We start from the raw sequence: 12319 nt of genomic DNA, 5'->3' as shown, positions 1-12319 counted from the left end.
CATTTATAAGTAACGGAATGCAAAGAAATATTTAATGCACAGCAAGCAGGGGTAATATTGCAGTGACGCTTGCATAACATTACATTTTTGACCTTAAAATACAGGCCTACGCCATTCAGCAATGTGTTTAGGTAACTTTGTAACGCAGAAACCCTTGTAGGGTAAGCTACATCGGGACAAATAACGCAATCGTTCGCGAACAAGTGGATAAGGGAAGTTGTAAAGTTAGGCTGGTCGTTAACAATAAACTGCCCTTGATTGTCGTTAACATAAACTGCACTCTGATAACTTGGGACCACGGGTTGTACTACACGACACAAATTCTTGTTCCAGGCAGCCAAAAAACGTGTACGGCTCTGTAACGAAAAAGAGATGCTTGTATCAGGAATGCTGTGCTGAGATGCAATGTACGTTAATGCGACCCGAAACTGCAAGCTGCGGGTACGCTTGGCTGCAGAATTCTAGGTGTTAGATGAAACAGGGTGGCGATTTGGGTAGGATTAGTAGCAACAAAAGGAGTTGGAGACATTTATCTCCACCTGCTCATAGCAGAACTCGTAGTGAAAAATTAATCAAAATTAACTACCTTCTTTTTCTGTCTCTATGTAACAAAAAGTTCTAAATATTATGCGAACAGATTTAATAAATAAGGACACCTAACCCTTTGTGTTGGAAGATGCCTAGACGCCGCTGCTAAACTCCTCCACATAAGTTAAGGCAAACAGGCGATATTACAACCCAATTAGTCTCTAGCGGAAGAGGAAACAAATTTGGAAATATTCTGATCGGTAAAATATTGAACTCATAAATAACACACGTCAGTTCCGAACCCTGGCGCAACAATGCGTTGCTCATGCGAAACAAGCCATGCAGTACCTTTGGCGATGGATTTAATCAAGTGCTGTCAGCCATTAAATTGGCTCGTTCTTCCATCCCCGAACGGAATGCCTTAGCGAGATTAACGAAGAAACTAAAGAAATAAAGAAAGGAAGTGGCAAAAATCCGTGAGATTAATAATTGGCCGCCACAAAGCGAACAGTGTTGGGCCAACCTTGTCAAGACATCTATACTGCCGCGCCGTGCTTTTAGAAGGCTGCTGGTTTGGAGAAGAGCTTAAAAGGCCACAGAAAGGAGTGTTTGAGCTTGGCTTTAAAATGCTTGCACTATGTAGAGTACAGGCCACCGAGCGTCCATGCCGCGTACGAGACCTCAGAAGCGGGCAGGAAATTTTAAATAGACTTTTAAAAATCTCCACTTTCGTGCGTCACGGCGACGCGCGTTGCCGGTCTTTCGCACAAAAACCTGGCAGACGACGTCACGTCTTGCAAATGACGGCAGCAGCCGGGGGTTATCATTGGTTCACAGCGCCAAATTCTTTCAGACGTCACGCGATAGCGCGGCCGCGGCCACACCGCGCGTGCCACAGCCAGCGGAGGTAGGAGAGGGGCCGAGTGAGTGGGACCGGCGGAGGAGAGCCACCGTTTTGGCGTGCGAGGGAAGAGGGAAAGGCGCGAAGACACGGAAATTCAAATTTTGCCTGAATATATTTCAGCTTCCACAAAACACATTAAGATACTTCTTGCTGGGGGTAATTATGAACCGTCGAATTTTACAATCCCAGATGTATCGCACCTTTATTGAGACCGCCATTCTGGATCCCTTTAATGCGGCTTGGATTGGTGCAGGGGGATTGCTAAACGAGCCGAGCTCAAGCTTCGTAACGACAGAAGAAACATGCACCTATAGGGTACAAAGAAACGCCGTGCTACGCTCGGTACTGCGCCCTAAAGTGGCCAAAAGTGGTAAGAGCGGCTGAAGAGAAGTGGGCGGGGTCGAAAGGTTAGCGCGTGGACGCAAGGAAGAGGGAATTCTCACTTCTCCAGCCAGACCTCTCACCGAAACAAAAGCGCCTCCCTACGACCTCGCGGCATCCATGCGAGCAAGGTCGACGTGTAAGGGCATATATTTCTGGCTGGGCACCGCGGCTCCCTAATCTTGAACGCTTGTTCTCTGACCTCAAAAAAAGAAGAGATAAAGCCAATACTCGTCCCGACGGTGACAGGGCACATGCCGCCCGCATGCGCGCTTCTGTTCGCACAATGTATTTCCCTCAACATTTACTTCACTCATGGTCGCCAGTACACTGCATTTATTCGGAGGCAGTTAGGTGGATCTACTTTGGTAAACTAATGGAGTGTGAACGTAAGTAACTCGGCTTTGCTTCTTCCCACCTGGCTTACCTCCCTTTGTTCTGTACACCACAGAGCCTTTCAGTTCTTTTGCTTTGTGGATAAAGCAGGGGACTGCTGGCAGGAGCGGACTAGGCGCATTTGGAGCACTTTATTTTTCTGTTTCTAAACAAGTTCTCTGCTGTTTCCCGCTTCGAATTGATATTCTGTTTATATATCTCCCCTGTGTGCAACTAACTCACTAGCCGGTTGCCCCATAGAAGTGATTATCCACGTTTATCGCCGAAACCAGGGCGAATCATTTCCCAACAAAAAGCTGCAGGAAATTAAAGATATTTAATAAAGTGTTTTAACGGCTGTTATCAAACAACCCTAGAAACAATATTAAGCTTTTGAGAGTGTATACTGGCTGGAATGAGCCCAGGCTTAAGGTAAACTGGTGGTATGATTTATAGCAAAATCTGTTTCCGTGCTGATATTTTGTATTGGTCCGGTGGAAAAAAATTCCTCGCTTATATTCAGTATTATCAGCTGGCGTTGAAGCGTAATTATGAGATAGTTGTGTCGCTTGGATATATTATGCCATATATTTCGGAAATATAATTGTTCGACTTAGGACAGCATGAAATCAGAGCGAATAAGTATTATTTTTTTTATTTCCGAATGACAGCTGGCTTTATAATGGCTTTATTGCAAAGCCTTAAGCAAGATCTCGATTCAAGTTAACATTCTCTTCAGTATCAACACAAAATCAACGCCCTACACTTTACACAACAAAGAAAGATAAAGTTAAAAAAGCACATTATGCAACGGAGGATAGTAACTGTATATCCGCTGGGAAATTATCTCAACACTCTCTTTTGTAAATGAAATTCATGAAGCTACAATACATCCTCCGTGCCTTGCTAAGGAGCCATATCTAGTCCACAGCCCGCCTTCTGGTCTCAAGACTGCACCCAGACTTTTGCGCACACAAAGCTCATAATTAACATGCCATCTTCATAGCCTTATGTCTGGCTTTGGGCCACACTGAAAACTGGGGAACGATACAGGGGTTCGATAAGACGCCATCAGGAGCAAACAAATTATACCTTTTGGAATCTTGAATTCCCGAATCAGCTTTCTTTATATATGACGAATAGGTTGAAAACGTTAAGGAATTGTCGAATTTTATTTTTATGCAAATGCAGAAAACACCGTGCTTTATTTGTAGCTTACGCTTTGCAAAGATTTTAGAGTATTACGACGTCACGGTTACTATGATTCACGTGAAGCGTATCGAACAGCGCTGATAGTTCGAGGAAATCAACCACGATAAGTGTTTTCCACTCACAAAAAACTGTGCCATGGCTTTAGTAGCTGACGACGCATTTTTTTTTCTTTGGCTGGCGAGCTTGGTTTGTCCCACATTGTACTGAGCTGTTTGGTTTAAGGACCATGGTTATAAACCAGCTTTTATCACCATTCTCAATGCACAGCCGGTAATCTTCTTTTCTATGTCTTCGAAAAAGTTGCCAAGTGGAACTATTTCACTGAACCTTCGCATCCTCAGTCATATGGCGTATGTCTCAGTTCGCAAAGAAATTCCTCGGTAACCTATCTTTCTTGTTTTTAGAGTCCTGCTACTGTGAATGACCTTCTTAGTGATAGAATGCACTGCCGTCCCCGTAATAGAATATTGTCGCCTTGCCCAGTTTTCATTGTGGCCAAAAGGCAAACCTGCATAAGGTTGTGAAGAAGGCCTGATATTAATGGGCTTCACGTACTAATTTTAGTAGACCTGTACAAGCGCGGGCGCAGTCATGAGAACAAAAGGCGGGCTGTGGACTACATTTAGCTTCATAGCAAGGCATACAGAATGTCTGAGAGTTTATTTTTCATTTACAAAAAGTTATGCAGCAAATTACTGATGCATCTACTATGTGCTAGCGCGTCGGCGTTTAATGACCCTTCCCTGAGTTCTCAATCAAACACATAGTCGAGAGCAAGAAACCGACCACATGGTGCGATAGCAAAGAGCCGCCGCCCCTTCGAAAAGCACACTTCTGAAGCAGTGTCCTTCCCCGCCCCCTCTCAATTTGCAAGCAGTCACGCTAGCATAAAAACCATCGCTGTCAATGGCTGTGCTGCAGCAAAAAGTAAACAAATAGAGACCCTCTGTCGAAGGCGATGTACAATAACAGCTTACCACTGCTGACGCCGTCGGGGTGGGGTGGGGGGGGGGGGGGGTCTGCTGCCTCCCTTTAGAGGCATGACATGTACCACGAAATTAAAACACATCGCCAAACAAAGAACGGAGCCGTCATACACGCTCCTTTTATCTTTCGCCCGTCTTTATATGATGTCCAAGTCCACTATTTTACACGCAAAGCACAGATGCACCAACGTCATCTTTCGTTCCCCGCTCGTATTCGCTCTCCTTACTCTCTGCCCCCTTTTCCTTGGGAGCAAAGCTGCTCTCCCCTTCTTTCCCCCTGTTCCTTCCCGCTTCTCTCTGTCCTCCTTCGAGCCATTATCGCAATGGCTTGCCGGCCTAAATGCGGCATATTGCGCGTGTGTACTGCGAAATAGGCGAAGGAGGCTGCCCCAGCAAGACCCGGATCCGCTGAAGGACCCAACGGACTCATTGAAAAAGACGATGGCGGAGAGGACTGATACATTCGTTCCTCACATCTCTCTCCCCTATTTCTTTCACTTTCTTTCCTGCTGAACTGCGCCATCTTTCTGAAACAATCGCGGAGAACGCGGCCATTTCGTGAAAGCCAGAGATGGGAGGAGGTGGGCAATGCCGCGCCACCTCTGAGGAGCATCAGCGGCATGGCATTGTTTACGAAGGGGCCGCAGTGCATTTGCTCGTGCCTCGAACAGCCAATCAGGAAGAGGGAAAGCAATGAAAAAGAACGGAAACAGAAAATATTTCGGTGTGGGAGAGAGAGAAGCCTTGTAATGAAAAAAAAAACAATTTTGCTGGCGTTTGAAAATAGCTGGCAGGCGACTGTGCGCGGGGAAGGAAATTTGGGAGGTGAAGGCAGAAGGAGAGCAGATGGGAGAGGTAAAATGAAAGCAATGAAAAGAGGAGAATGTAAAATACAGCTACTGAATGCGGTGTAGACTGTTGTGCAGAACACGAAAGCAGCCAGCAGCCAGGCACTTCGCTTCTTAGCTGTGAACTTCCTCTGCCGTCGCCACCGCGGCCGCACTCTTGCCAGCTAGGTTTTTACTTCAACGCTGTGTTTTGCACCAGTGTGTGTTCTTGCGTCGTGGCTCCAGAATTGTACTCTAGCGCTTGTTTCTTCTGTTTACTTTTTTTGGTTAGTGGCAATGCCTGGCACTTAAAGACCGGCCACTAAAACCTTTCTCCTCTTGCGCGGTCTGTTGTTGGCAAAACCGTCTTAAAGAAGGCAGAACGCTTTAGTCTATGCGAGCAGACAATTCAATGGTACTTTGAAAAGGGGTGCTTCTCCGTAATGGCTCTTGGTTTGTTCTTTTCTTCACGCACCAGTCGGCGAAAAAGAGATAAAAGTGGAATCCGCATTGTCCCTCGCGCTCTATTCTCCCACGCTCTGCCAGGCGTTTCCGGGATTCTTTGATAAAAGACAGTAGTGCCGAAACAGACATACATATCCAGCCATATAACCCAGAAGAAAACAGGGAAACAATTGAATAATGCCCTCCAGTAAAGGGACCTTCCCTCAAAAAATTATACGCGAAGGTTACTCAAGCATTTCTTTCAATAGCACTTTGTCCTCTGTAATGAAGGCGTCCAAAGAACCCGTTGATGTATTCTCTGGAGTAAGTATTCATTTGTGGCAAATTGGTCACAAACTGAGTTGTTCAGAACCTGGTATGCTTTTTCGAGCATCGAGCAAAAGATGCGTGTTAGAAGTTGACAGCAAATCGAAATGAGAGTAATGTCCTTGACAATTCACATTTAAGGTAAACATAGTAAGTTGACCGAGGTTAATTTTTATAAGGGCTGCAATAAATTTTAATGGTTGTTTAAATGACTAATGACTCAAGTAATTATAATTGCGTTCATTATCTGTTTCGTCCTGGTTAGTACCCTGCCCATTATTAGACAAATACTCTCTAAGAATACACCTGTCGCTTGGCAACTTGCCCTAAAATGATGCTCGACGCTAATGCATAGTGTAGCTTCTTATACACACTGGAAACACACTTACTCAGTGGGTAAGCTAACATCATCGGCAGCCTGACTACGCCCACTGCAGGGCAAGCGCCTGACCTATTTCTCTCCAATTAATCTTGTCCTTTGCTAGCTGCGCCCACCATTTGCCTGCAAACTTCTTAATCTCATCTGCCCACCTAACCTTCTGCCACCCCCTGCTAGGCTTCCCTTCCCTTAGAATCCAGTCAGTTACCCTTAAGGACCATCTATGATCTTGCCTTCGCTTTGCATGCCCTGCCCAATCCATTTCTTCCTCCTGGTTTCGAATAGGGTGCCATTAACATGTGTCTGTTCCTTCGCCCACTCTGCCCGGTTCCGGTCTCTCAACGTTACACCTATCATTTCTCTTTCCATAGCTCACTTCGTTTTCTTTAACTTGAGCTGAACCCTTTTCCCTAGCCTCCACGTTTCTGCCTCATAGGTGAGTACTGGTAAGGTACAGCTGTTGTGTACTTTTCTCTTGAGAGAATGCTATGCTACAGATGAAGTAAGTTTTCTTGAGGATGCGATGCACAGATCTGCTGGCCCAAGCATACCATGCAAAATCTCAAGTCATGTCATTTAGTGCAAAGCCATGGTAACAAGATTTTTCATACTGCACGATAAAGCTTCCGCAAGAGCTATTCTTGACAAAAACCCAACCCGTACTTTTCGTTCATGATCCGCATGCTCATCTTAATCGTAATATCCGAACAGGTGTAGTTTATATACATTTTGCTAAAGCATTTGATACCGAATCTCACGCAGGTTTACAACTAAAGCTAGAACAACCAAATTTACACACTAGAGTCTTCGCATTGATGAAAGAATTTCTAACTAATAGCACTCAGTTTGTTTTGGTTAAAAACCTAATTTATATAGTCCTCCGGGTGACTTTAGGCGTTCTACAAGGCTCCGTCCTCGGTCCACTCTTGTTTCTAACGTACAACTATGACGAACGCATCAAAACGTGTCACGTTCACATGTTTGCCGATGCCCACGTTATCTATCGCGCAGCGACCAAAATATCCCACTAGACAGCTCTTCAAGATTATGTTAAGCATGTTCATCAATGGTGAGAGGAATGGCTCATGATACTAAATCCGAACAAATTCAAACTTGCATCCTTTCGTTGTCGCCAACAGCCAGTCGTATTCACTACACTATCCTCAACTGATGTGTTCAACTTGTACAGTCTTTTACATACCATGGCATAACCTAAAGCAGTGAACTTTCCCGATTTCTTGGTGCACTCATATAACTAACGTCCCGTCACGGGCAAACATATCTATCGGATTTCTGAAACGTCACCTGAAGCATACACCACACCATGCGAAATTAATCACCCATAAAATGCTAATACCACTTAAACAGCATTAAATCTTCCTTCCTAACATTTGAACCTTATAGCCATCGTCGTATCACTGGCATCTGCTTGTTTCATAAGGTACTTCATAGTTCTTTCAATCATTTCAATACGTAACAACACCTTCATGCGTATCCCACCGCACTGCGCATATCCATTCAATATTTCTCGACCACTTACTAGAACCGCTACTTTTGCTGGTTAATTTTTCTCCAAACTACTATTGACTGGAACGGCCTTGCCATTACCTGCCCAGTGACGACTGCAACTTCCCATCTACAAAACTTATAATGAATACATGCATGCAATCCCACCCGTTATGTAACAGCCCGAAAGAGGTCTTTAAGAAAATAAAATGAAGATGAAGGCACCGTGTAGCAAATGGCGCACTTTGAGCTAGGTGCAGGCTTTGCACGGCAAAACACATTTGTCAGCTGTGGTACTTTCGGTGGAGTAGAAGAGCTGCTAACTCGTTGACTGGCAAGAGCTAGATCAACGTACCGTCTACGTGTCTCTAGGTTAACCACGTAAAACATAACCTCATCACTAAATGATCTGCACTAAGGGAAGTTCTTCAAATTGTGACATAAGCTCGTGCGGAGTGCGCTGGAGCTTTCTGTCCGGGCAAAGAATGGTCAACTGCAGCAGAAAACGAATCGAGGTGAGCCACCTATTTGAGCTTTCAGACACTTTCTGATCGCGAATATGCTGCTGCAAGCTTTGCGCTATTGTGCATGGTCGGCCGTCCAATGTGATAGACTGGTCCCCGAATGCTGAAAATACCGGAATTTCACTGCAATTACAGCGGCATCGACATCGTATTTTGTGAACAAAGAAAACTTTCTCATTCGCCTTCTTGCTATATTGTGCAGGTTTCAGAGGTGAAGTAAGCTCATGTGAGGGTTAGTAAACATATTTTGTTAACATCAAAGGCAAGATGGAAGAAGAGGACATTTGGAATAGAGTTACCTCATAGGGCATCGAAAAGAGGAATTAGGGACGTCAAGATGAAAGAGATGAAGGGAAAAAAGTAGAAGGATGCCCAATTCTCCTCTCACGATTCCATTTCTCATTGTTGCGCTGTAAGCTAGCCGCATTATATCTTAAGGGCAAGGCTGTTTCGCTAGAGCTTGGACTTTGTGGTCTGTTCATTTTAGTGCGTTGTCTTCACTTGCAGCTATTAGTTTTTGGAGTTAATTGAAAGGGAACCACAAGACGGGCGTCCTTAGCTATGTGCAGTGCATGGCTGGTATGCTCATTCTAAGCCGTTCAAGCGCACTTTTCTGCAGAGACACAACCACTCAGCTTCAGCAGTCTCGAAAACTGTAGACAAAAACCGCCTCGACAAAAACTAATTTTGCTGACGTGATCGTTCAGCGGAGATACCTCAGCTGTTCCCATCCTTATGGGCGCACACGGAATTTTATCCACATATTATTTTTTCGGGTACTGCAGCACAGTCAATATGCGCTTGTTTTTTTGCATTTGGGGCTTTTAACGGCCGCTTTATTAGACAACGGTACTTTATTAGTTGGCACGCTCCGCCTTTCTTTAAGAAGGTAAAATAAATTCTAGTTGTGGCAAGCTTTAGTACTGGGTGCACCGTAAACCGTCATTGCTTACCACTGCGCTGCACACGTAGGTGGTACCGTGCGCTGGCACCTGGCCCGTCATAGCGAGAAGCGCATGCGCCCCAGCGTCTGGCGGACGCTATAAGCAGTTACGCCGAACGATAATACTCTATGAATAAATTCTGTAATGGCTGTTCTGGTCTGGCCTTACACTGGATGCACCGTTCTGCTGCAGTACTGTAGCTCCGAAATTCTCGGAACAATAAAAACCTGCTGCCCATGGCGTTTGCTGCTCCACTGTGACGAAGCCTAACGGACAACATTTTTCAGAATGTGCTTCAACCATGACTTACCCGTGGGGCATTTGAAACGACAGTGAGGACATGTCCATCCAACTTTTTCTTTAGTATAAATAGATTGTTTTTGCCTCTCGCGGCCGTTTTGCTATTTCTTGTGCAGGAAGGACAAATTGATTGTCGAGAAAATTTTATTCTGAAAAGGAGCATTTATCCCTCACCACTTAAGCACAAGTGCTCACTGCCGTTACTACCAGCGAAAACTTACGCACGCGCAACAGAGAATAACAGGGGACAAGAGCTGGATTGAAAACTCGTTTTTATTCAAATAGACAACCGAGGAACAAATTCGAAAATGCCTAGCCAGGAAATGTCCGAGCGCAACGCATGCGTTGCCGGTACTCAGTGGTCACATGACCACAGTATACAAACGTGTTTTCTTTAAAAGAATATTAACTTATCTGTCTGGGCTCGTCTTTGTTGCATCCTTGTCCTTTGCTTTGGCTCACACTGTACCGTCCATAGTCAACAGTCAGGAACTGTTCTTTCTCTCTCAATTCATTGCAAAAGTATTGCAATCACAACATGTGAAGAGGAGATCGACAAAATGTTGAGAAAGCTCTTTTACTTTCCATCTTTTGCAATCTCCCAGTGTTAGCTGCTGTGAGCGACCAGACGGATTTCAGATTTGGGCAGCGTGATGAGCAGGTGGTCGACTGAATGATCGTTGTAGGCGCAGTATTGTGGGATTCTTAATAGAAAAGCAAAACTGCAACACACACTCGAGCACACGAAATAAAACTAACTTTTATCTTGCATTTGAGTCCTTTCATGTCCGCGAAGTTTCTTGTGCTCGTTTGAAGGGACCTGATAAAATGCTTTTTTTTTTAAATATATGATCAGTTTTTCTTCACCAAAGGGATTCTCGAAAAATTCGCGTTTCTTTGAAAGTATTGAGACATAAGCTGCAAAGAACACTCTATGATACGAACCGCTATTGAGACGTCCTAAAATGTGGTTCAACCAACAGTAAAGTTATATGGCCTTTTCTGTTCCTGTGACTGTAGGGAGCCAAAAAAATATACAAAATTACAAGAAAATAGCACCTTCAGCACTTCTTACTCGAAGTGTCGACGGCAGCATTTTTTTCCTCAAACTTAGCTCGACCCAAAAAAAAAAACAGCCGCCAAAGGCCTTAAATCCAAAGGAGGGCACGTTGAAAACATGGGCCAATTTGTCTGCATGTTTTCTTATCAGATTCTTGTACCTGGCTGCCATTACTAACCGACGTCACCTTCGGCGAACAAAAAAGCAAAAGCGCGCGGAGATGTCCGGCCAGGAGAAAACCAGAATAATAAAAACGCAACACATTAAAACTAAAACCGCGTAAGGTGCGAAACGCGTTTGAGCCGACTCACGTCACAGAGTGGCGGCAACTGCATCGTCGCTGATACGTCATGAGGGTACGACCGCTGTGTTTCTGCGGCTTTTGCGCGCCTTACCTTCCCCTCTGTCTCCTTCTTTTCTGCCAGAAACACGTCAATTTCTGCAAGGTGGCCTTTTTACGCATCCGTGTGTCCCGGATGTTTACTGCTCTTTCTTCCTTCGTCCATTATTTCCTCAGCCTCGCGCCAATCCACAGTATAAAGCCACAGTACGGACTTTTTTTTATCATGCGATGTGCCTAACTTTGTTTCTTTTGCATACTGCTTTGGTTTCGTTTGCTCACAAGCCTACAGGAGGCCATATACTTTTTTTTGTTTTACCTAAACACATTGTCCTAAGGCCTCAGCTTTTAGCCGTTGACTGCCGATGGGGTAGGCTTCTCTGGTGTAACACGTGCTGCCTACGTCATACCGACGCGTCCGGTCATCCAAATGCCTTAAGTTATACTCAACGGAATCTCTTCTTGTTTTCTTACTTTGTGCTTGCTTCCTTTTAGAGGAAACGCGGCACTTAGTACGGCAGCGAGAATATGCCTCGTGGTTTTATTTTTGCTGCTTTAATAATACAGTGCTATTTCGGCGAAAAATCCGTGGTGTCTGTGTTGGGGGTAGGGGCTTGGTGTCTGTGTGTAAAGATCATGCTTAAAATGTATACCCCACTAACCCCTCCACCTACTTCCTCGAAACCACGATATAAAGTGCAAATCAAGTTTAAAGACACAGTGGGAAGGTGATCAGTGTAAAAACGAAATGCACAACCAATATTTCTTACGATCTTCTCTCGCATCAGAGATTATTATCGCCTGTGCGTTTTTGTTTCTACAAATTTTTCTTCCCTGCGCTCCAGATATGAATAAAATGCTGTTTTGCATGCGATTTCAAGAGCGAACATGCATATTCAGGGACGCGCAGAATAAACTGTTGCAAACACGACTCTTTTCTCCGAGCAGTAACCCTGTGATGGATTCGTTCTCACATTTCTTCTTTACTCAACATGGCAGTACCTTGGCACAATTTACCAAAACTGCAAACGCAAGGGCTGAGGGATTTGAAGACAAATACACCTGTATTTATTGTTTGCACGTTGACTTATTAATGGTGTCACTGGCTGGTTCACGTGGTATTGTCACGGAAACCAAGACGACATATTATGATTCACAAAAAGCATACAAACTCTTCCTTCCTTAGTACGGCGTGCACATTGAACGTAAAACCGAGGAAACACATAATCTATTGTACTCATTCCTTCCGGCTGTTCGAGTCTAAGTCCATTTATTTCTACCA

Source organism: Amblyomma americanum, chromosome 11 (genome assembly GCF_052857255.1).
Source record: "Amblyomma americanum isolate KBUSLIRL-KWMA chromosome 11, ASM5285725v1, whole genome shotgun sequence".
NCBI classification, from domain to species: Eukaryota; Metazoa; Arthropoda; class Arachnida; order Ixodida; family Ixodidae; genus Amblyomma; species Amblyomma americanum.
This window is presented reverse-complemented; position numbering follows the sequence as displayed.